Raw genomic sequence first — 21,102 nt, 5'->3', positions numbered from 1 at the left:
CATTGCCAGCAGTTTCTGAGTGATTCCACAGATGATAATGATTAAGTAGCCATTTTTTTTTTTCTTCCTGAATGCCAGCCGCCGGCTCCCAGGGAGCCACCAGGTGAGCTTGGGAAGCTGAGGCAGTTCAATCGGTGGTTCTCTCGACCAAAACAACCCCCTCCATTGTAACTGTTAGTCTCTTCCCATGCCTGGCTGTGTTAATCATTACTCAACATAGCTAGACTCAGACACAAAAAGGCCACATTGAGAAGGAAGGAATGAGGAAAATGTATGAGAGGTTCTTTCTTTCTCCTCCCTCTCCCCCCTTTTTCTATCAACAAACATTGTCCTCTTTGTGGTATCATTGGGAATAATGTGTCTTTCTGGGCACACTGCAGTTTTTGTGGTGGTGTGAATTACTTTGTTGCTTTGAGTCTGTGAGAACTGTCTGCGATGTTCATCGCCGACGTCAATCGCAGGGTGAAGAATGTGGATCGATGTAAAAACTCTGCGACACAGGCAGGTGCAGCATGAACACTGCTGAAAGGAATTTCTTTCTGTGCCGTCTGGAAATTGTACAGCGGCCCATTTGTTGAATGACCTTAGGTACTAATTTGATGTCAACAACCGTAGCTGCCAGCAAAAGGCTAACACTTTATTACCTTGTATAACGTGGCTGTGGCTGTGGCTGTGGCCAAGTGTGAAGACTATTGCTTGTTGATTAAAATTGTTATGACTGCTGATTCAGGGCTAGTGTCAAACAGTGACTGTTTACCTTTGAGGCAGACATAACAATAGAAGTGCCACAGCATTGACTAGGCAAAGCTGAATCACATACTCACTGTTGGAGGACATGAATACTTGAGTGGCTAAGGTTGTCTCTGGCCACAGCTGCCATGTTCAGATTTAGGTAACGCTTTAGTTTTATGTTGTCTCAACCTAGCCGGTACCTCATGAGTGTACGCATGAAAATAATAATATCATTACAAGTGTAATTCTTTTCTCCTGACCGTATCAAAACCCAGCATTTAGACCAGTATCATCCCCTAAGATGAATAGAATATGAGCACAAAACATAGTCATCACCCCAAGTTCTAAACTATGTTTTATATGTTACACATTTTACTTGTGAACAAATAAATGTTCATTCTTTTGGCCGAAAAGTCACACAGATAATACAAGGACTTGGGATGGGCAGTGCTTTGTAAAAGATACTGTCAACGCCAGTCACGGATAAATAGCAAATTAAAATCCCTTGTTTTTAACCCTGAATAGTGTCTGTAGTTTACTTCTAAAAAAAATACTGGAAAGTGGTTTTTCGTGACCTTCAGCATTTACTGTATGAAACACTACATCCTGAGATGGATGGCGGACGCACAAAAGTCCAATATTGTGAGTCCGGCATCCAGGTTCACATCCATTCTGTGTTTTTTTTTTAGGCAAAGCACTTTGGTCAAAGTTAGGAAAACATATTTTCAGTGTGTGCAACAGTCAGGACATTTAATCTGTAGGATTCACTTTGGTTAAGGTAGGGAAACACTGTGGGTTTTGGTTATATGTAAAAATCATTTCTTTAAATACTGATGACATTTAGCCCGTATGATTCATGTACATAGATGCAAACTGTCCAATTTCATTGCTATTTCACTATTTCAACTGACCTGAGACCATCATAGCTCTATTGAGCCTACGCTGAAATAACCCTTTCACAAGATAAAATAAAGTATGGTATGGTAAAATCATGCAAAATATGATTCCAATCTTGTATTGCCTCACTTCTCCCATTTGTCTTTCATCAGTGAAAGTCAAATGCAAAATACAACAAAGCTTCTGTGAACTTTTGACATTTTTGACAGTGTCATGCACTCTTTTTGTCTCCCTCCTCCTCCTGCCTATTCGTCTATTTTTTTTTGGTCCTATACTGAAGGCGTCTCGAAGCACAGGATGAAGAAATTCAAATGCCTTCATTAAAACCATCAGAGAGCAAGAACCGCAGTCAAAGAAGGTTCTTCTATACTGCGCCCCAATCCTCCTCTGTCCGCTCCTCCATCTACCCTGGAAGCACGTGTAACAGTGTGTATGTGTGTGTGCATGGACGGATGGGTACATGTAAGGCCCGGGCTCTTCAAAGGACCCCCCCTGCATGTCAGTGGTGCTGGCAAGTGTCGGGGTCCTCATCAAAGGGCTGTCCTCGCTCTGCCTGCCTGGAAGCTCTTCTCTGACAAGAGGCCCAGGTCATCAAAGGGGGGCGGCTCAGAGGGGATGACGGCGGGTGATAGCAGCCTAGACGAGGGCTGGGGACACCCGCCTGGAAGAGGGGGACTGGTGACAGACAGACAGGCGTAGGGGCGGGCCAGGGGTTGGGGTTCAGTTCGCTGACCTTTTAAGTGCCAGCGACACGAGCTGTTTCCCTGACAAGCTCTTCCTTTGCTCTGTCAAACGAGCAACACTCATGACGCCTGATCCTACAAGATCTGCTGCCTGCTCTCTCAGATAATATGAACCTTCTGACATGGAGTCGACGACCGCCTCCTCTTGTGTTTTCACACAAGTCTTGAGCACTATCTCCATGCCACTAGAGTCAGTAAAATACTGGCTGATTGCCAGTGGCTGATTACAACCTCTCTCGGTTTGATTTATTCACAATATGACACTACAAAGTTCAAATGTTGCTGTCACCGACAGCAATAACACAGGTAATTCATTTAATTGGTCAATGCTTATCTCATCACATGGTCATGGAAATTTAAGATAACACTGGCAGTTGCTAATTTACTGTTTCCAGCTATGTTGACTCAGTAGGAAACAAAGTTGTTGTTGTATTGTTATTCCTCGAGTGTTTGTCACTTCCCAGGCTTTGGGATACACGCCTATTATCACTGCTATCACTGTTTGCTGTTTTATTAGAGACATCATAAAGCCTGATATGACAACACTTATTGACAGGGTTCCTAAATATAAATATATTGTAAGATGCTCTTACTCAAAAAATAGCATTAAGGAGAGTCAGGGCATGGTGGTCAGTTTGGGGAATATACGATTTATTTCAGCTCTGCGTTAAAGAATATATATGTATATATGTGTGTGTATATACACACACACACACACACACACACACACACACACACACATATATGTATATATATATCTATATATATATATATATATATATATATGTATATATATATATATATATATATATACTATATATATATATATATATATATATATTTCATGCTGGCTGACGTAAGCATCATGACTTACTTTGGGATTTTTCCAAAATATTAAAGTAATCGTTTTATTAGCTAGTATGATTACCCAATGCATTGTACATGTATGACATTATATCTATAGAGTTTAAAAAACCAACGTGGACCCACTACTTTTGATGGAAAGCAGTACAACTCACAAGCTTCTATCGAGTGCTGCCTTTTTATTAAGAGTCTACAAATGTATTTGAAGCTTCGTTAACCGTAAGTACATTACAAGTTTAATGCCGATTTGATGTATAATAGCACTGTAGTGCCTTGAAAAGACAGACATATATAAAAGAAAATCTAATACAAAGTTGAAACTCATCATTTGTCAAGCTTTCAGCGGTTTTGCTGCAGGAAATTCAATTTGCCAAATAGAAAACTCTAGAGAATGCAACAAAAGTATGTAAGTGAATTACTCTGAAGGTGAAGGAGAGACATTTTCTCTTTAAGATAATATTGGTTTTTCGTTTTAATTTCCACGAGCAGCCCACTCAAGGTTACGAAATTGGTGGAGTATACTAACTGGGATAGTACACATACAAAAGGAACATTGCAGCTGAATACTTTTCATAGTCCCATTTTATAACTCTTTGTATGCTCTCTTTAAATCCCCAAGCCCACTAAATGCGCTGCCGGTGAACATTCATATTTGTCTTTCTCAAGTGTGTTCTTGTTCTGAAAAAAATACTTCACCTGTACTAAAACCTTCTAATAGGTACTTGGATTCGCTAGTCATGAAAATGATACATAATCATTTTTTGGTTAAAAAAGAATGATGATAATAAGTTGATAATAAATGGATGAGCATAGATTCACAGCAGATTTCCAGCAACTCAACAGAATGAGTTTTCTACCTTTACTCACACTGTTGAACAATCAGAAGTCTACCTGTCCTTGAATGGAGCAAAACTCATTATAAGGATTTAGCTGCTAAGGTTCAGGCTGATGCAGAAAACACACTCCCCAGAAATCACTTCAAACTGGCCTCAATATCCACATTTAAGGCTACTTTTCAAGGTGTGATCTATTTAATATTTTAATATCATCACCAGTGTTTGGTTAAAAAGAAAAATGAGAGAAATTCCGAGCAGGAACTTCTACTTGGAGCAGCCAGCAATGAAAAATACATATCCTCCAAGAAACCAATTTAACACCTTTATGATCGTTCAGGCGAGTGGGATCAATGCCAGGATCAATCGCTTAGCCCATAGCTTTTGTTCAAAACCACTGCCTAAGATTAATGGGATTTTCCAGAGAGAGAGAGAGAGAGAGAGAGAGAGGTAGAGAGAGAAAGGGAGCGTGGTGGGTAAGAGAAGGAATGAAAGTGCCAGACAGGGAATGAGAGAATGAGAAAAGACTTGGGGGAAATTGAGAAAATAAAACATAGTGATTAAGAGCAGATATTCCCTCCATTTCTGGGCAAATGTAAATTAATTGGAAATGGAGCATTCAGAGGCTTCGCTGACAAAAGTAATGTTTATTCATAGCCCCCTGCTAAGAGTGGAGCAATTATCATGGTGTGTTGAGTCAAAACAGGCCAATGGAGTTGAATCTTTTCCCCCCTTTCTTGTGGCCGGGGTTTGGTCTAGTGCCACGAGCATTGTTAAGCTTCGCGGGCTTTAACGAGAGTACACAGCTGGATCTGATTTTAATAAGTAGTTCCATTTTTGATGTGGCCTAATGAACAGATTAATGGAATCTCCTTCTGTGGAGCCTTAATGAATGGAGAGAATCACGCTATTTTTTTTTTTCAACACGGGGGGAGAAAACACACACACACACACAAACACACACACACAGAGCGCGAGTTTATCTGCCTCAAACAACTCGTACATAAACAATAGCTGTGCTTCCATCTCTCCGTCTCTCTATGCTGGACAAGAATCAATGCTGTCTCGGAGTACTACAGGTGAGGTTTGAAGCCGACATCAATGCTCGTGCGTCTCTAGCAGCCGTCCTTTGGTGCAGTCCTGTCTTGGCATCTGTTCGCCTTGAGCCAAACAGGCCCTGTATTCACCTGGGAACAGGCATTAATTCACCTAGAACAGTGCCTGTTGTTCTCAGAGTGCTGCGAACACTTAATTATGTTGTGCTTGAACATACTGTAGCTCGCCTCCAGTTTAGTTTGGTTATTTAATTGAAAAGAGTCTCAGTGTGGGGCGCCATTGCCAACAATGTGATTTTGTTCGACTAATTTGCCATCAATCTCTAGCAAATCATGACAGTTTTTTTTCCTGTGGAGAAGCATGTAATCCTGCTGACCTGAGCTCAAATCCTATTATTAGTCTGTTTATTTCTTTCTTCTTTAACAATTACAAAAAAATACAAGGGAGGCAAAAAAAAAAAGAACAAAAAAAAAAAACAGGTCGCCACTGACTCCTTTTAAAATGAAGCAGCCGATGCCTCATAAATCCCACCGCAAATCATTTTTGGCAGCCGTAACTTTCAAATGCCACAAATAGAGTTACATCCATCAGAAAAAAAACAACAGAGTGAGTGACAAAATCCCCAGGATGTTCCAGCTATGTGGCCCGGTGGGTAGGGAGAGGTGGCCTTTGGGTGTCCTATGTCCTGCTCTCCTCTACACACTGCAGAAGTGGCTGAGGATACACACACACCACCGACCCGGCTCCTGTTTATCACGGCATACAGTTCGTGTGGGCCTCGGTCCTATGGCTGGCGGGGTGATAAGAATGCTGGGAAAATAAGCAGGTGGCGCTGCTAGTCAGGGTGGAGGGGGCCTGCAGAGAGGAATGATAATACTGGAGATAATATACTGAGCAACTTGCTTCAGCAGTTTGTCAGCCAGCGGACAGAGATTAAAGCTACCAGAATACCTGTTGGTTACCTGCCATAATAGTGTAGGATGTCGTTTCTCCAGTCTGACTGGAGAACCACATTATTAGAAGTCAGGGAAGCATACAGCTGAACTTCTTATCTTCCCACAAATGTGATTTCATTTCTTAAATCATTACATTTCAAATGTTGTTTGGTAACCGTTAAGGCTTTGAAATAATAGTGTACATTAGTGTATATTCTTAATCAGATCACATAAAATTTGCACAGAAACACTAGAAGTAGTGGATGTTTTCCTCTGTGCACAGAAGGATGAAATACACAAAGTAAAGAACACATCCTTCCACTTTTCTCATGATTTGTTTTACTGACTTTCAAGAGGTCTTTATGATTGAAAGAATTGTGCAAGTTCATGACATTTTATTCTCTTTTTAAAGGCTGTTTGTCCACTTAAGCCTTTGTTTTTTCGACTATTTTATATGCACAGAGTGTAAATAACACTATAAAGAACTATAACATGTTTAATGCTCCTGTTACTACACAAAAAGCATTTTTTTTTTTGCCAAATGTCTGTTTCAAGTGTCCATTTTCAGTAATATTCTTATTAAATTTGAGCATGGACCATGTAAAACTATAAGATTTGGACCCATTGTGTTCCCCAGCTAAAAGAGGCAGTAACAGGTCATCTGCAGACTTATTTTTACATTTAAAAAATTCAGGTAAGATAAGTAAATGAATGATTCAGCGTGTTCAAACGCCTATGGATCAATGGCAGAGCTTCTGACTGTTTTGGGGGAAAGAAAATCAAGACTGTAAACCATGCCTGTTCTCCAAATGGTTCAACAACAACTTTGAATCTACTTTGGGCTCGACTGGGCAAAAGGCATCCAGAGATACATTAATGCATATCTCTCGAAAAGACAATAAGCTAACAGACTTAACATCAGCTTGCTACGACTCACTGTGATTTGCCCCGTCAATGCACACTATGTATCGATGTGCTATATGCATATCACGGGTGCATGCTCATCAACATTTCATGTCACTGGCATCTGTTTGCTGGTTGCACGTATCTCTAATCCAACGCATGAGGTAGCGGAGAATGCCGGCAGGGTTTATCTCCCTCGAGCACACAGAAACTCAAGACTGATATTGTGTCCCCAAACAGCCGAAGAGATGCCACTGGGCCATCTGTGAGCACAGAAAATATCACTTCTGTCCCAAGAAGGCCTCGTGTCTGCACAGAAGAGTCTTCCAACTTCCAGGAGAATTATATTTGCGATGAAAGATTATGTGTTAATTTCTAAAGCAACATAAATATATAAAGATATATTATTACTTTGGTGAGGTAAAAGTCATCCATACCTCTTAACATTTGTCAAAGTGAATGAATGCTGTACTGTGTGTGTGTGTGTGCATCAGACAGAATGCTAGTGTGTGTCTAAGTGTGTGCCCACGTTCTGATCGATACGGCTGCGGCGCTGAGATTGATCGGTTCCCACGGTGGCTGCATTAACAGACTCTGGAGGCTGACCCTTGACCCCTGAGAACACTGTGCTTTCGATTGGCCGCGCTCTCTCCCTCTCCCCGTTTCCGCATCTTCTCACCCGTCTACACAGTCTCACTCCCTTCCTCTCGTCCCAGGCTTGTGTAAGGAAATGCAGCCAATGAAGACAAGACGCGCGGCTGATAAAGTCTTCCTGCTCTACATAAGAGTATGAGGCAGCTCGATACAGAAAAAGCTGTAGCTGTCTATAGTAGCGGTGTGTGTGTAACACATTTGTAAACAGATGAGTAATAAATAACAAAGACGCAGAAGAAATCTTGGATGCCTCACCGAGGGTTGAACTGTCAGCTAAAGTCGGCTAATCACACATGTGCGCGCACACACACACACACACACAGATCTGTGAGAATCCACAAGAAGCGTGCATGGCACTGCATTCATGAGGCAGGAAAAACAAAGTATCTCTGTGGGTCTGTGTGCTGCGGCGGGAAGGAGAACGTCTTGTATTCTCAAGGTCGCTGACGATGGCAACAAACCCTCTCCTCCGTCTGATATTAGCGCGGGGGATTCAAGAATGAACCAAGCACGCCCCAAACTTTCCTATTCCGTTTTTACTTGATGCATAAGCATATGAAAGATGGAAAAAATCAATACGGTGCGAGAACGGACCAGTGAGGGGCCAGACATGAATTTCAATTGATATCTTTTCATGCATGCAATGTTTATTGTTGTCTGCCAGTCTGTTTACTAGATATGTACAAAATCTCTCACAGAAGCCTCAACTCAATCATCAATTTGGCACCTAAAAAGAGGTTAGTTGGGGGCCCGACATTATTCTGAGATCATGAAAGAGAACTCCTTAAAGAAACGAGGTTATGAGAACAAAATGTATGTACTGTTGCCTCATTTCTGGGGAAAGTTAATCCATGAGTGCATGGCTTAGAGGAAAGGAGTTTTTTTTCTTGTCTTTTTGAGAGCTATTGTTTTCAGGATACTTCAGAAGTTGACTGCCTACCCCCCGCCGCATACACACACACACACACACACACACACTCTCATCCTCACACACATGCGAAATCTCAGGGCTTAGAGCTAAGAAGCTATCAACTAATTATCAAAAACACAGAGAGGCCCTAATCAATTATTCACATGAACATTAGACCGCTAATACACATGCAGCCCAGGGAACAGCATCTCCCAAAAGTAACCCTTCCTCCTCCTTCACTCCAACACACACACACACACACACACACACACACACACACACACAAGCAATCATGTCAAGACCTGCATACTTACACAGACACACACAGCTTGACAGTAATACCTGCATACACACACAAACACAAACACACACATGTGCAGGTTCCTGCTCCATTCCCGCCACTCCACTCTCTGCTTTTTCAGACAGAGAAAATGCATGCCATCCAAATGTAAAATGAGTTGTGCGAGCAGACTGTCTATAAGGTTCCTGGCCGGGAGGTACTGATCATAGAACTCTTATTGATCCATCAACACCCCCCACATTCAGACTCCCCAAGCACACGCGAACACACACACCCTTAATCTACCAGGTGATTCCTGGGCATTAAGCCCCAGCCATTGAATTTTCATGCTGCGCAATCATTATTTGAGTTAATGCTGCAATTTACTGCTCGGTGTTTGTGTGCTGGGTGTGAGACGTAGGTGGAGGGGATGCAATATAAAGAGGCAAGGAGATGAGTGTGTATGTTTGCAGGTATGAACAGGAGCGGGTGCAGATTTCTGCGTTCGCTTTATTCCACGGTCATGACTCTTTCAGACGTGAGTGACTAGGGGATTTAGACGCGTGCATGTGTATGTGTTTCTGTGCAATTGTGTGTGTTTGTGTCTGTGCGACGTTCATTGACAAACAGTAGGAAATGACCCCATAATCCCCGTCTGGCTGCCTGTGCGTCAAGAGGAAGTTAAGACAAGAAAAAGAGGAGACAAAGAAGAAGACAGCAGGCTGAAGGCTTCCCCCTTTTGTATTATTTAGAGTGGTAGAGACATCCCTCACACACACACACACACACACACACACACACACAGACAAATGCAATATACCTTAACGCAGCTTAGAAGACCAAAGCTGTTTTAAAATGCAGAGACTGATGCAGTGATGCTTTCTGTCTGAGAGGGCGGGAGACACAGATTCCCATTAGCGTTTGACGCGCTGGGATGGGTGTGTGTTGTTCCTTTTTTTTTTTTTTTTTTTTGATGGGGGGGTTGAGGTGGTGGATTTCAGAGCAGACAGCTGTGAATCTTCATCCAAACGTGGCACAGCTCCAGAGATCACAGGGATCACAGCCCTTGATGCACAAATTAAATATCTGAATTAACTAATTGAGCATTTCCGGAGCTCCTGTGATATGTAAACAGTCGAAGTACAAGGAAAAGACGAGGCATCAAAACCGCAACGCTGCAGAACAGATGGAGCTGTGCTTCTCCCTGAAGTGCATCTCCAGGCCTCGGCTGACAGAAACTGCCATGAATGCATCTGTATTAGGAGGAAGACGTCTCTCTATAGCGGAGCTGCGGCAGCATGAGGCCTAGTTGTGGTGCTGCTGCTGATGGGAAGTGCAGTGCAACATGTGGCCTATAAAGTATTGGCCTGAGGGAAGGTGAGACTGCGGCTTGCCACCTGAAAACCTTGCCTATTTTTTTTTTTTTTTAAGGTTTTTGTTCAGCATCCCTGGTTCATTTCTAGAGGTTTAACGGTGTTGTCGACACCCTTCACAGCAAGTCCCCTTTCGGCATATTTGGTTTATTGCTCGTCATTGTTTCAGCTTGCTTGAAAAGCCTCTTTTTATCCCCCTCTGAGAGGGCGCAATCCTAAAAGAACGCAGGGCTGTAATGCCTATTATTAGTGCCATGCCTTTATTTCACATGTGTGGAATCATTTATCCGTGGCTTGTGCCAGGTCTGCAGTTATGGAGTTTTGGGAGAACTGGAGAAAGGGATTGACAGATTGAGAGGTGAGGAAGAGGGAATGATGTGAGAGTAATAAAAAGTCTTGGTGCAGTGTAAAAGAAATAAGGAGAGCAAGAACAAAATTAAAACCAGCAAAGAAAGCGCCGCTTAAAGTAGGGACTAGGAACAGGTGTCTTTGTCCTACTTTGCCGGTGCGGCTGAATCCATTTTCTTGTCTGGGTCGTCGTTTGGCGTGCGCCCTCATTGAAATTTTTATGCTCGTCGTCACAACACAACCAGAGCGTCTAGTATTACTCCTGTGAACTCTATGCATCAGTCAGCGCCGTGCAATTTCAATCGTCCTCCTTCCCAGCTGAATATAAATACCCGTCCAGTCTTTAAGAGTAAAACTAGTCGGCAAGCTGTCGACTCTGCTCAACTACTGTCTTATCTATTGTCTCCCGAACCCCCCCGAGCCCCTCCCCGCCACCACCCATGCTTCCCCACTCCCTGTCCAGAATAGACAAGCCGTAAATAAGCATCAAAAATAGACGTTGGGGGACAACTGTTGACAACCCAGTGACGAAAGCGGCAGACACAGGCACAACCTTTGGGCAGGCAGGATTACAGGCAGATAATTGAGGCCACGCAACATCGGAACATAAGAAGCTTGAGGCACTTTGTGTTTTTTTTTTTTTTGTTTTCTAGTTGAAGTGTTGTATTTCATTGTGCTGTTTGGGGAACAGTTTGCCTGAAGAAGTTTTTTCATGTACTGTCCCATATGATCAGAGATTTGGCTGATAAATGTATTCTAGCATGACGTATTAGTTGAAGAATCCAGTTTAAACATACATACTTCACAAGTGTAGAATGAAAAATATTTCTTCCACTGATGCTTCCTCACTTAACAATGAGCGACTTCCACTCAATACATTTGTCAGATTTAACTAGAAGCTGAAGTTGCCATCTTGACATTGCCCAGTGACATTTTAGTAACTTATTGTTTTCAGTATTTTGTTTCAATTTCCCTTCAATTAGATGCCAAGTTTTGCAGCCATTCATGCTTCGATGCTTAAAAACGGTCCTTTCCGAAGAAGTGAAGCACGCCGGCGTAAAGGAGGAAGATATATTGGCTGACAGGTTTGCATAGCTCTGTGTGGTGAGTTTAGTTTAGGGGTTGAGGGTCGGTGTAAGGCTGCAGCAGCCACACCACGTCCCCTCTGACCTCCGGGAAACCCTATAGCTGGGAGCTATTTAGAAGCAAAATGCCAGCACTCATCTGACAACATATTGCCACCGCCTGCAGATGACAATACGTTTCACGAGGATTACTTCTAATTTTTTTTTTTTTGCTGCTGCTGCTGCTGCTGCAAACTGCGAGCTCCACTTGTTTCTGGCTTGCGGAGCTTCAGATGGGAGGCACTTTGGAAAGGCTCCTGCATAAACTGTACATTTAACACGGCTCATAACTGTAAGCACAGCGGAGAGTAGGGGAGGGGAGGGGAGGGGAGGGAGAAAAGTTGCTTTGTACTTTGGCGGAGTGTGTAAAGTGTTTGCACGCTGTTGAGTTGATTTGTTAGCAGCCCGGCCAACTAAATCAAGCCCCAATTTCCACTTTGTTTTCTTTATTTTCTTTGTCTCTCGTTCCCACTTCTTCCTCCGCCTTTCAATCACACGCGCTCTCTCTCTCCCTGCTGATTTGACTGCCTGTCGCCAACTTGTGAAACAACAACCGCGTTAGTTCGGGGCCACCGAGGCTAACAGCACAGCCTAGTCACCTGCGTCACCGCCTTAACAAGCAGCATGACCTGCCAATAAAAAAGGCTTTTACCCTGATCGTCCTCAAACAAGACTTAAACGCAACCTGCTCTTTCTCCCGCCGAATGCCCAAAGTGCTCGCAAATGGGAATCAGGCTGTGTTAACTTGCTTGAAAATGAAAAACTACAGAGGAGGTGGAGGCAATTTTTTTTTGCTTTTCTTTACTACTTCATCGGCGGTTGTTTGAAGGGGAGGGTGAGATGGAGGGGGAAAAACACATCTTTTGTGCAGGTTTAGTAGGGTGGTGCAGACACTTGATCCGTGCAACAATGTCTTGTCAGTGGCCGTAAGAATACATGTAGAAATTAAAGGAAAACATCGAGCGGAGTGCGGCGAAGTACAAGGAGGAGGAAATACTATTGAGGACAGTTGAGTCTATCATGGCTGGTAGCTCTGTAAACTTGTGCCTCATGACAGCCTTTCATCCCTCATCAAAGCAACAAGTAGATGAGCAGACTCTGCGCATGTTAAAACCTCCCAACCCCCGTCGTCTCCTTATAGCTGCCGCTCCTGTGGGACAGGCGACCTTAAATCTTCTCTTTTAACAAGTTTCCTGTTCTTCCTTCCGGCCTTCTGCGGTCCCCCTGGGGTTGGACCTACGGGACCATTCCAGTATTTGGAAAGGCTGTACCTTAAAGCTCAGTCTACAACCACCAGGGGACATGAGGAGGACATTAGAAAATGTGATTTTTGTCAGATCAGCAGTCGCCTGCGGTCAAACAGCTAAAGTGCTGCAGATGCTATGGCAAAAGGCAGGCTTAAGCTATGCGGGGAAAGTGGAATAAGTACTTTTTCAAATACCGGCATCCTTCAGAGACACATACTGTATACATATGTATATGCTTCACCTGTGGGACCCGTGGTGCTTCATGGTTTCGGTGCCTTGCTTGAGCGCTTTCAGGAGGTTCCAACCTGTAGCCTTCAGGTACAGAGCAGCCTCTGTTATGTCTGATTTATGCTCCTTTTTTTTTCGTCGGCCACACACTGTGTCTTTAAAACAGATTTTTTTTTTTAAATGACTCTCTCCACTTTGTATTGGTTGAATTGACAAAAAAGAAAGAAAAAGAAAAAGAAAGAAATCAGGAGGGCCGTTTTACAGTATTTATGAAAAAAAAGAGAGAGTGATGTCTTCCGCAATGGTCAATAATTTATGAATGAAAAGAGGCCTTTGTGAAACCCCCCATCCACCCTCTCCCTCCCCACACCTCCCCAAACTCCTGCCTGCTCCTACCCAGTGCTACTGATCAAACAGATATTGTTACCACTAAAATAGCAACTTAAAAAAACACACAGGCGGCCATAAGACCTGCCTGCAGCCTCGGAGAAAGACTGACAGCGGAGGGGAGGGGAGGGGGCAAGGAAGACAGGAAGGAAGGAATGGAAAAAAAGAAAAGAAAGGAAAGGAAAAGAAGAAAAGAAAGAAAGATAAAGAAGCTAAATTAAACGGGAAATTAGTGTGTGTTAAGGGGGCGACAATACTGTATGTGTATTTGTGTACCATGTGTGTGTCGGGGTGGTGGTGGGGGGGCGTGTCATCTATCACTGGACAAATGCTGGGCTATGGGGGGTGTTGGTGGAAGTGGGGGTGAGTAGGGGGAGGGCGTTGTCGGCCAGAATGGTGCTGCTCCTCAAATGAAATAATATATCTTTGAAAGCCTACGCCCCGCGCCGGGCCCTGGGCCCATATATCAAGCCCAAGAGCGTCTGGTGGATCCGCTCCAGGCCCATTAACCTTCCACCTGTTCCCCCCTTACACCCCCACCCCAACCCACCCCAACCTAGCGGTCCTCTTTTCACCCTCCCTCTCCACACCCTCTCCTGTTGTCCTTCACCATACCCCCCTCTCTCCGCCTCCTCCTCCTCCTCCTCTTGCCCTTGGTCGTTGCCTCTCACAGCCCCTTGTTCATCTTCCCATTTAACCCCCCTCTACCTTCCTCTCTTCCTCATTTCCCCCTGTCTGTCCTTCTCTAGCTGTCCTTCACTATCTGCTTCTGTCTCTCTCTCTCTTTCACCTTCTCTTTATCTCTCATGGTCAACTCTTTTTTTTCCCCACCTTCCCTCTTCACTGCGATATCTCTCTCTGTCTCTAACTCCATCTCTGATTATGTCCCCTCTTTCTCTTGTGGTCCCTTTCTAACTCTGAATCATTCAGTCCGTCTCTCTTCCTCTCAGTTTCACGTCACAGTCTTTGCTCTTCTCTCTGTCTTTACTCCTTCTGTAACTCATTTAAACTCTCTTCTGCTACCACCCTCGTTCCTTCCACGTCCTTTCTTTCTTAACAACCAAGGTAAAGCAAGCATGCTATGGGATGTGTGTATGCGTGTGTGCGTGTGTGTGTGTGTGTGTTGGGGGTGCAGCACAGCCTGCCGAATAATTCAAATGCAATGGACCAGGGACACGGTTACAAATCTCTGCCAACTGTGTGCGGCCGCCAACCCCATCACGCTTGCAGTTTGTCAGGATTGGGGTGTCGGGAGGGGAGGTTGTTGTGGGGGGGACTGTTGACCTCTATGACAAGACAGACATCGCAGCCTGAGGCTCTGAATCTGCGCACGTGTGTGTGTGTGTGTGTGGAGGCTGTATAGATATACCACTTCCCAGGGTTCACAGATCACGCCTAAAACGGCTTATTAATTTCCACTCAGTTATGGGGTGTGAAGAAAAAAAGAAAAGGTGCACTCAGCGGTCAAAGCAGGGCAATACACCCCTCCTTCTCCAACCCACACACACACGCACACACACTTGGTTGCACCTTAAAAATTAAACTGCTCCTGGATAGGTCATGGAAAACAAGGTGTGTGCATTTGTGTGCAGAAGCGTGTGTGTTTAAGAGGAGGATAACTAAGACTGTAGAAAAAGACCCTCCAGTCTGAACTGGGCGGGCGGGTGGTGTAAGTATAATTTCACCAAAGTAAATTCATGTAATATTTATGGATGTAGATGGAGGGGAGGGGGAGGAGGGGGTTAAATTATGCAGCAGGGCAGAGTGGGGAGCATCAGAGGACCTTACATTATTCACTCAGGTAAATCTATAAGTGGAGAATATTCAGGTGTGAGATGTGAACATCAGCCCCCTCCTGTCCCACCCCGGGGATCTGTCATACGGGGTGATTGACTGACGTGCAGCCGCTTAGAGGAGTCGAATAAACTGACCGAGTAGAGTCGGTGTAGTAAATAATTCTACTGCTTAAAATGCTCATCTTATTTTGTGCAATTTTTAAGTCTTTTTGAAACTTGCGTTGGCCGAGAACTCACGACCAAGTAAATTTGCTGAGCAAATTTTTTGCCTCATTAAATCAAATACTGCTCCACTTAGAACTTCCTCGACACATTGTCTTTGTCACATTTGTCAGCAGGATTACACAAAAACTACGGAACGGGCTTCCAAGAAACTTGAATGGAGGATGAGTCTCAGCCAAAACAAACCTCATTAACTTTTAGTATGTATCTGGATAAAAGGTCAGATCCAGGAATTGTTTCCCTCCTGCTTAACATTACAAGATTCAGTAGGACCTTTTTTGGACATTTTTGGACATTTTGATAAAAGAAAAAAAACACAGTGATAGAAGAGGGACAGAGAGTAGACCATTTTACTGTAGGCCTTACTGTCTTTTGAGAAGTTATTTAGAAGAAGATACTGAGTTTGCCAATCTAAGTTCCTCTGGTAGGGAGTTCAGCAGGGGTGGTGCTCTAACAGAAAACAGCAGGTTTCCTTTTGAAAGAATTTTGGCTTTTAGTAGGATCCTACCTGAAAAGTGCAGGCAGCAGCTAGGCTCATAGGGCACAAGTAAATCTATAATGTAAGTAGGTGCAAAACCACGTAGAGCTTTAAAGTAATTAGTAAAAGTTTTAAATCATTTCTATATGTAACAGGTAGACAGTGTAGCATTGCAAGGATGGGAGTGATATGATCATGTCTCTTAGTACAAGGTACCAAGTACACAACGAGCTGGAGAAGGGCGATGGCCTTGTGGACAGGGATTTACAATAATCCAGGCCTGATGAGATGAACGCATGGATAACTTTTTCAGGACCTGCTTGCGATAGAAAGTTTTTGACTTTTGCAATGTTCCTTAGTTGGAGAAAGCATGATTTGGACTCATTGGGCCATTTTAATATCAGACAGACAAGCCATAACATTTGAAAATTTGTCATTGCCAGTCAGCAGAACATTAAGTTGCATGCTGTCCGCATAACAGTGGAAATTAATATAATCCTGAGAGATTATCTGACCCAAAGGAAACATATAAATAGAGAATAGTATAGAACCAAGAATTGACCCCTGGGGAACACCACTTGAGAGGTGGGCTGATAATGTCAGTTATAATGTGTAGAAAAGAAAGAAAAAAAGTTTATTACATGTCTTAAAATTAAGATAAAAATCATAAAAGCTCAGTATTTTTATTTAAAAGAAACTAAGAATTTTCACAGGGAGATTTTTTTTCACATTTTATACAAAATGTCACTAAATGTTTCATGTTTTATTGAAACTTTCAACTTAATTTTAAATGTCTTTTTACTGTAAAAATGTTACCTTCACTTAACCCTGTGCTCATCAGTATCCACGTTCCTTTGAGCAAATTATGTTATTATCATTATTATTATTACAATTTTCTTTTTCTGCCATTATTTGACCTGAAGTGGTAGAGATAGATGTGGGGCTGACTTGCAGAGGTCAGATACACACTTTGTTGCTGTCTTTGTGGTCAGAATGTACACGGAGACATTGAGCCTCCTACAGAAAAGATGGTTTGAGAACATTTTGTGAGCAGGTGTAGCAATGTAGCAACGTCAAAGTGTTTTTGATCTTGTTAAAGGTACACACCAGTTAAATAATCCCTGGCTTGTTCCATGTTTGAGGTGCATTACCTCAGCACCCTTGTGCCCTTTCACCCTTCCTGTTGACTTTCTTTAACTCTCATATCTCTCATTCTCTTTGCTTTGATCTATCTTTTAGTACCCTCCTCCTGTCCTCTCGTCCATCACATCACCTTTCATATTTTCTCCCTCACCTCTTCCTCTTTGTCATTCCCTCTCCTTTCTGTCCCCCCGCTCTCTCCACATTCCTCCTCTCCCCGTCTCCTCTCTCATCTCCCCTCTTTGTTTCACCTCTGTTTCTCCTCGCCTGTCCTTTCCTCTCCCTGACCATCTGTTTATCCAATATGGCCGTCCCATCTCAGCTGGGAGCTTTCCCAGGGAACAAGACTTCTAATACAGTTCCTCCTCAACTTAACGGCCCTCAGTTCTGCTTTTGCCATTCCCGCTACATGCAGAGAGGCTAAACAGAACAAAAAGGGACAGAGAAGCACAAAAACCTGTCTGGATCCCCCCAAAAAACTGTCCCTGGATGACTAAAATAAACAGTCAAGCTACATTTCAAAACGTCACAGCTGTTTTCCTCCCTGCTCCACTTTTATCAGGTGGACACACTAAATATACGTATGAAGTTACACAGTATTTTACTCATACCAGAATCTAAACAACATGTAATTTGAGCAGTGAGTGAAGTAACAAGATTCTCCCTCACAGTCACACAGATAATAGAGATACCTAGAGATTGTGTCCCTGCCTCAAACACTGTTTCTGTTTGCTTGAGTTTTTCCACAATGTGTTTTTGCGTTTTTTTTTTTCTCTTTTTCTTCACTTCTTTTCTTTAGGGTTTTATTACTTTAAAAAACAAAAAAACTCAAAGCAGTGTCCTCAGACCTCATCTGCTGACAGGTAGGGCTGACACATACTGGTAAATAGCATTTGCCAGTCTGCCCAAAAAGGAAGGTGAACAGGTTAATCTTTACGTTGTTAATGTCCACATTTGATTGAATCCAACACAATCGTGTTTGTGCTTTGAGTTGTTGAAACGCACTCTGGTAAATGTACTGTATTACTGCCTGTAATGTTGATAGTACATGTGATGATCAACTGCAACTGCTCCCTAAACAGTATGACTCATTGAGCGAGTCATGTTACGTGATGATGTTTGTAAAGTGCAGTAGATGTTACCTGTGTTAGTGATGATAAATAGAAGGGGAAATAAAGCTTAACTATCCAGCTAACTTTACTAAAATATCTCCTGACAAACATGGCACTTCGAATAATAATGATGACGTTATACATCTGAAGGTGTATTTTCTCTTCACTGTAAAATGGCTAAACCATAGCAGTCTCACATTGGATTACTTAAAAGTCTTTCCGACGCGGTCATTTCCGTTACCTAATCAACCTCTGTATGTTGCGTGCTGACAAGGCACACAAAAGTGCTCAACACCAGACACACATCCTTTTTTATTAAAGGGTGTAGAGAGGAAAGGGGATGGTGGGTGTGGGGGGGTTGGGCGAAAAAGGGAGTTGAGTTAGGAAGGTAAGATATAAACATATGAATCATCAATAGTCCCGATTGCCCTGCTAAATTCTCCCTCTCATTGTGTTTGTGGTGGGAGTCAGGCCAGCCATCCCAACGCTGGAACAATGGAGGAGAGGGGAGCACTGGAGCAGCTACAGAATGAGTCACCCTCTCACACGCAAACACACACACACACACACACACACGCGCACACACACACACACACACAGTGTTAACACACATGTACAAGCAGGCGTCTGCTCTCATATTCAGCACAAACAGGAACACTCTAGGAGGTTTTTAAAAAACGCTGTGTTTCACAAAGAGAGCATCCTTTATTTGATTCCATTGGTTCGAATAATTCTTTCTTTTTATAAAATGTGTCAGTTTACTTGCCTCTATTTTCTGTTAAGTTTTATTTTCTCATGTCAGTGAGATGTTTTCAGTGAGTCCTTGACTTTCTTTGAACTCACGTCCACGTGTATGAATCATTTTTATGTGAGCAGTTACTTTTTATCAGTTATTTTATCTTTAACAGAATGACCTTTTTTCTATTTCTTGTTTGATGGCATAACCTTATTACAAAGGAGATGTCAGGTGCAAGTAGAAATCATTTAAAAGAATTAAAAACATGACATAATCTGTACCTCTTCCATTCGAAGATACTCCGAAATGCATAATGCCAAGACACACCCATGATCTATGACAATAATGCATTTATGAATTTTCATTTTTACCAAACCAATCTTAGCTTCGGTCAGAGAATTACTACATTTCTCAGAAGCATTCCAACAAGCGACCCCTCAGAATGAATCTCTTTTTTCATATCACAGCATCCATTACTACTGTAATTACTACTACAGCTAAATACAGATCATGTTAATAGACAAAAAGCTATCTGGGACGTTTAATCTCACCAAACAGCAACAGTCATGATCAACAACTGCCAGTGGCTGCCTTTAGAAGGCATTTTTGAGTGGATTAGTCCTTTAGCAGGCAAAGTTGCCTGATTGGCGGTTGGCACCAGGGCGGGCAGAGAGGGGTTCATGGCAGGACAGGGCAGGACATGGAGGGGAGGGGTGGCAGAGTACCAGCGATGTGCTAGCAAATGTCACTGGGAGACAAACACGTGTTTCCACCCTTAGAACACACTCAAATACTGGCATATACACATAAATAGACACATGCACTCATATTCTGGATTGAGCACTGATAACATGCTTTCATTTACATTACACAACCACATCCTTGCATTAGAACATACAGATTCCTGCATGATTTAAGAAGACAAATGCATGCTGACAAATCTGTTTCTATATTATTATATCCAGATCAGATTAAAAACAACCGTCGGCACAATTAGGTCAAGAACTGCCATTTTCCCAAAGACATCGGTGTTATTATCTAATTAATAAACACATTTTTGAAATAGTATTTGGGGAAATAAGAAACAGTAAAAATCCCGGTTTCATTTAATAACAGTCTAATATTTCAGCAAAATATTATGCTTCTGTAACAGCATTAATATGATAAGTAAGTCATGTCAAGGTCTGAATAGACTCAGCACACACACACTGAAAAGATAACAGGCTCATGAGCAAGTGCAAACGACACACATCCACACACGCACCTGTCTTCAGCTCAATCAGAATTTCATAAAGTAACCACAAGTGATCATGACACACAGTCATTGATTTCAAAACCAGTGCACCAGACCTGACTCTCTCTAATTGTCGATGTGTTAAACCAATCATAACAGGGGTAGGCCTGGCGGTAAAGAGCCCACCGCAACTTCTCGGATCCAAGGTGTTAGAAATAAACGTCCCTCACGTCATGCCTCATTCCCAGAAAAGAGGGGGAGAAATCGAGCGGCGGCATGCCACGTTGGAGAAGAATTGGGAGAGCTCTTTAGAAGGTCCTCCTAATGGCTAAATATTTATGAGTCCCGTGACCGAGGCCAACTTATGGAAACTAAATCTTTAAACACTTTTTTTGGCAGACACCTCGCACACACCCTCCCAGCTTGGCTCTATTACCAGAGAAATTCTTTTGTTCTTACGGCGCTAATAATAGTGAGAGGGGCTCTGCGTTATGTGTGAGCGGTGTCTGTGTCTTAATGTGGATATGTGTGTGTCTGTGTGTGTGTGACATGCAAGTGTATTTATAGCTTCCTACAGCGCCACACTACTCCTGTGACAAACTTTTAATTCTACTCCGCTTCCTGTCTCCCTGGTCCGAGGCTCGACCTCACATGTAATAGTCAGACCTATATAGCCATATTAACGGGAGAAGTTGGAGGTCAGGTGGATTGAAAAAAGAAGATATCTTTATTTAAACTAGCGATTTCAGCAATGGGACACACACCCTTTGTAGTAGGTAGATTAACCCATACGTCCATGTTTGCGTCGATGGAAATGGATCTCTTAACATCGACAATGTTTGTCATGCTTACATAATCATGTAAGTATTA

At 42.8% G+C, this 21,102-nt stretch overlaps 1 protein-coding gene across 1 annotated transcript in view; it reads right to left on the bottom strand.

The window, feature by feature from the left end:
- nr5a2 (nuclear receptor subfamily 5, group A, member 2) overlaps positions 1–21,102 on the bottom strand; it is a 71,588-nt gene that overhangs the window by 30,941 nt on the left and 19,545 nt on the right. The gene's annotated exons all lie outside the window — the stretch shown is intronic.

Source organism: Sparus aurata, chromosome 11, assembly GCF_900880675.1.
Source record: "Sparus aurata chromosome 11, fSpaAur1.1, whole genome shotgun sequence".
Lineage (NCBI taxonomy): Eukaryota > Metazoa > Chordata > Actinopteri > Spariformes > Sparidae > Sparus > Sparus aurata.
Note: the sequence above shows the minus strand (reverse complement) of the source record. Positions and strands in the feature narration are given on the sequence as shown.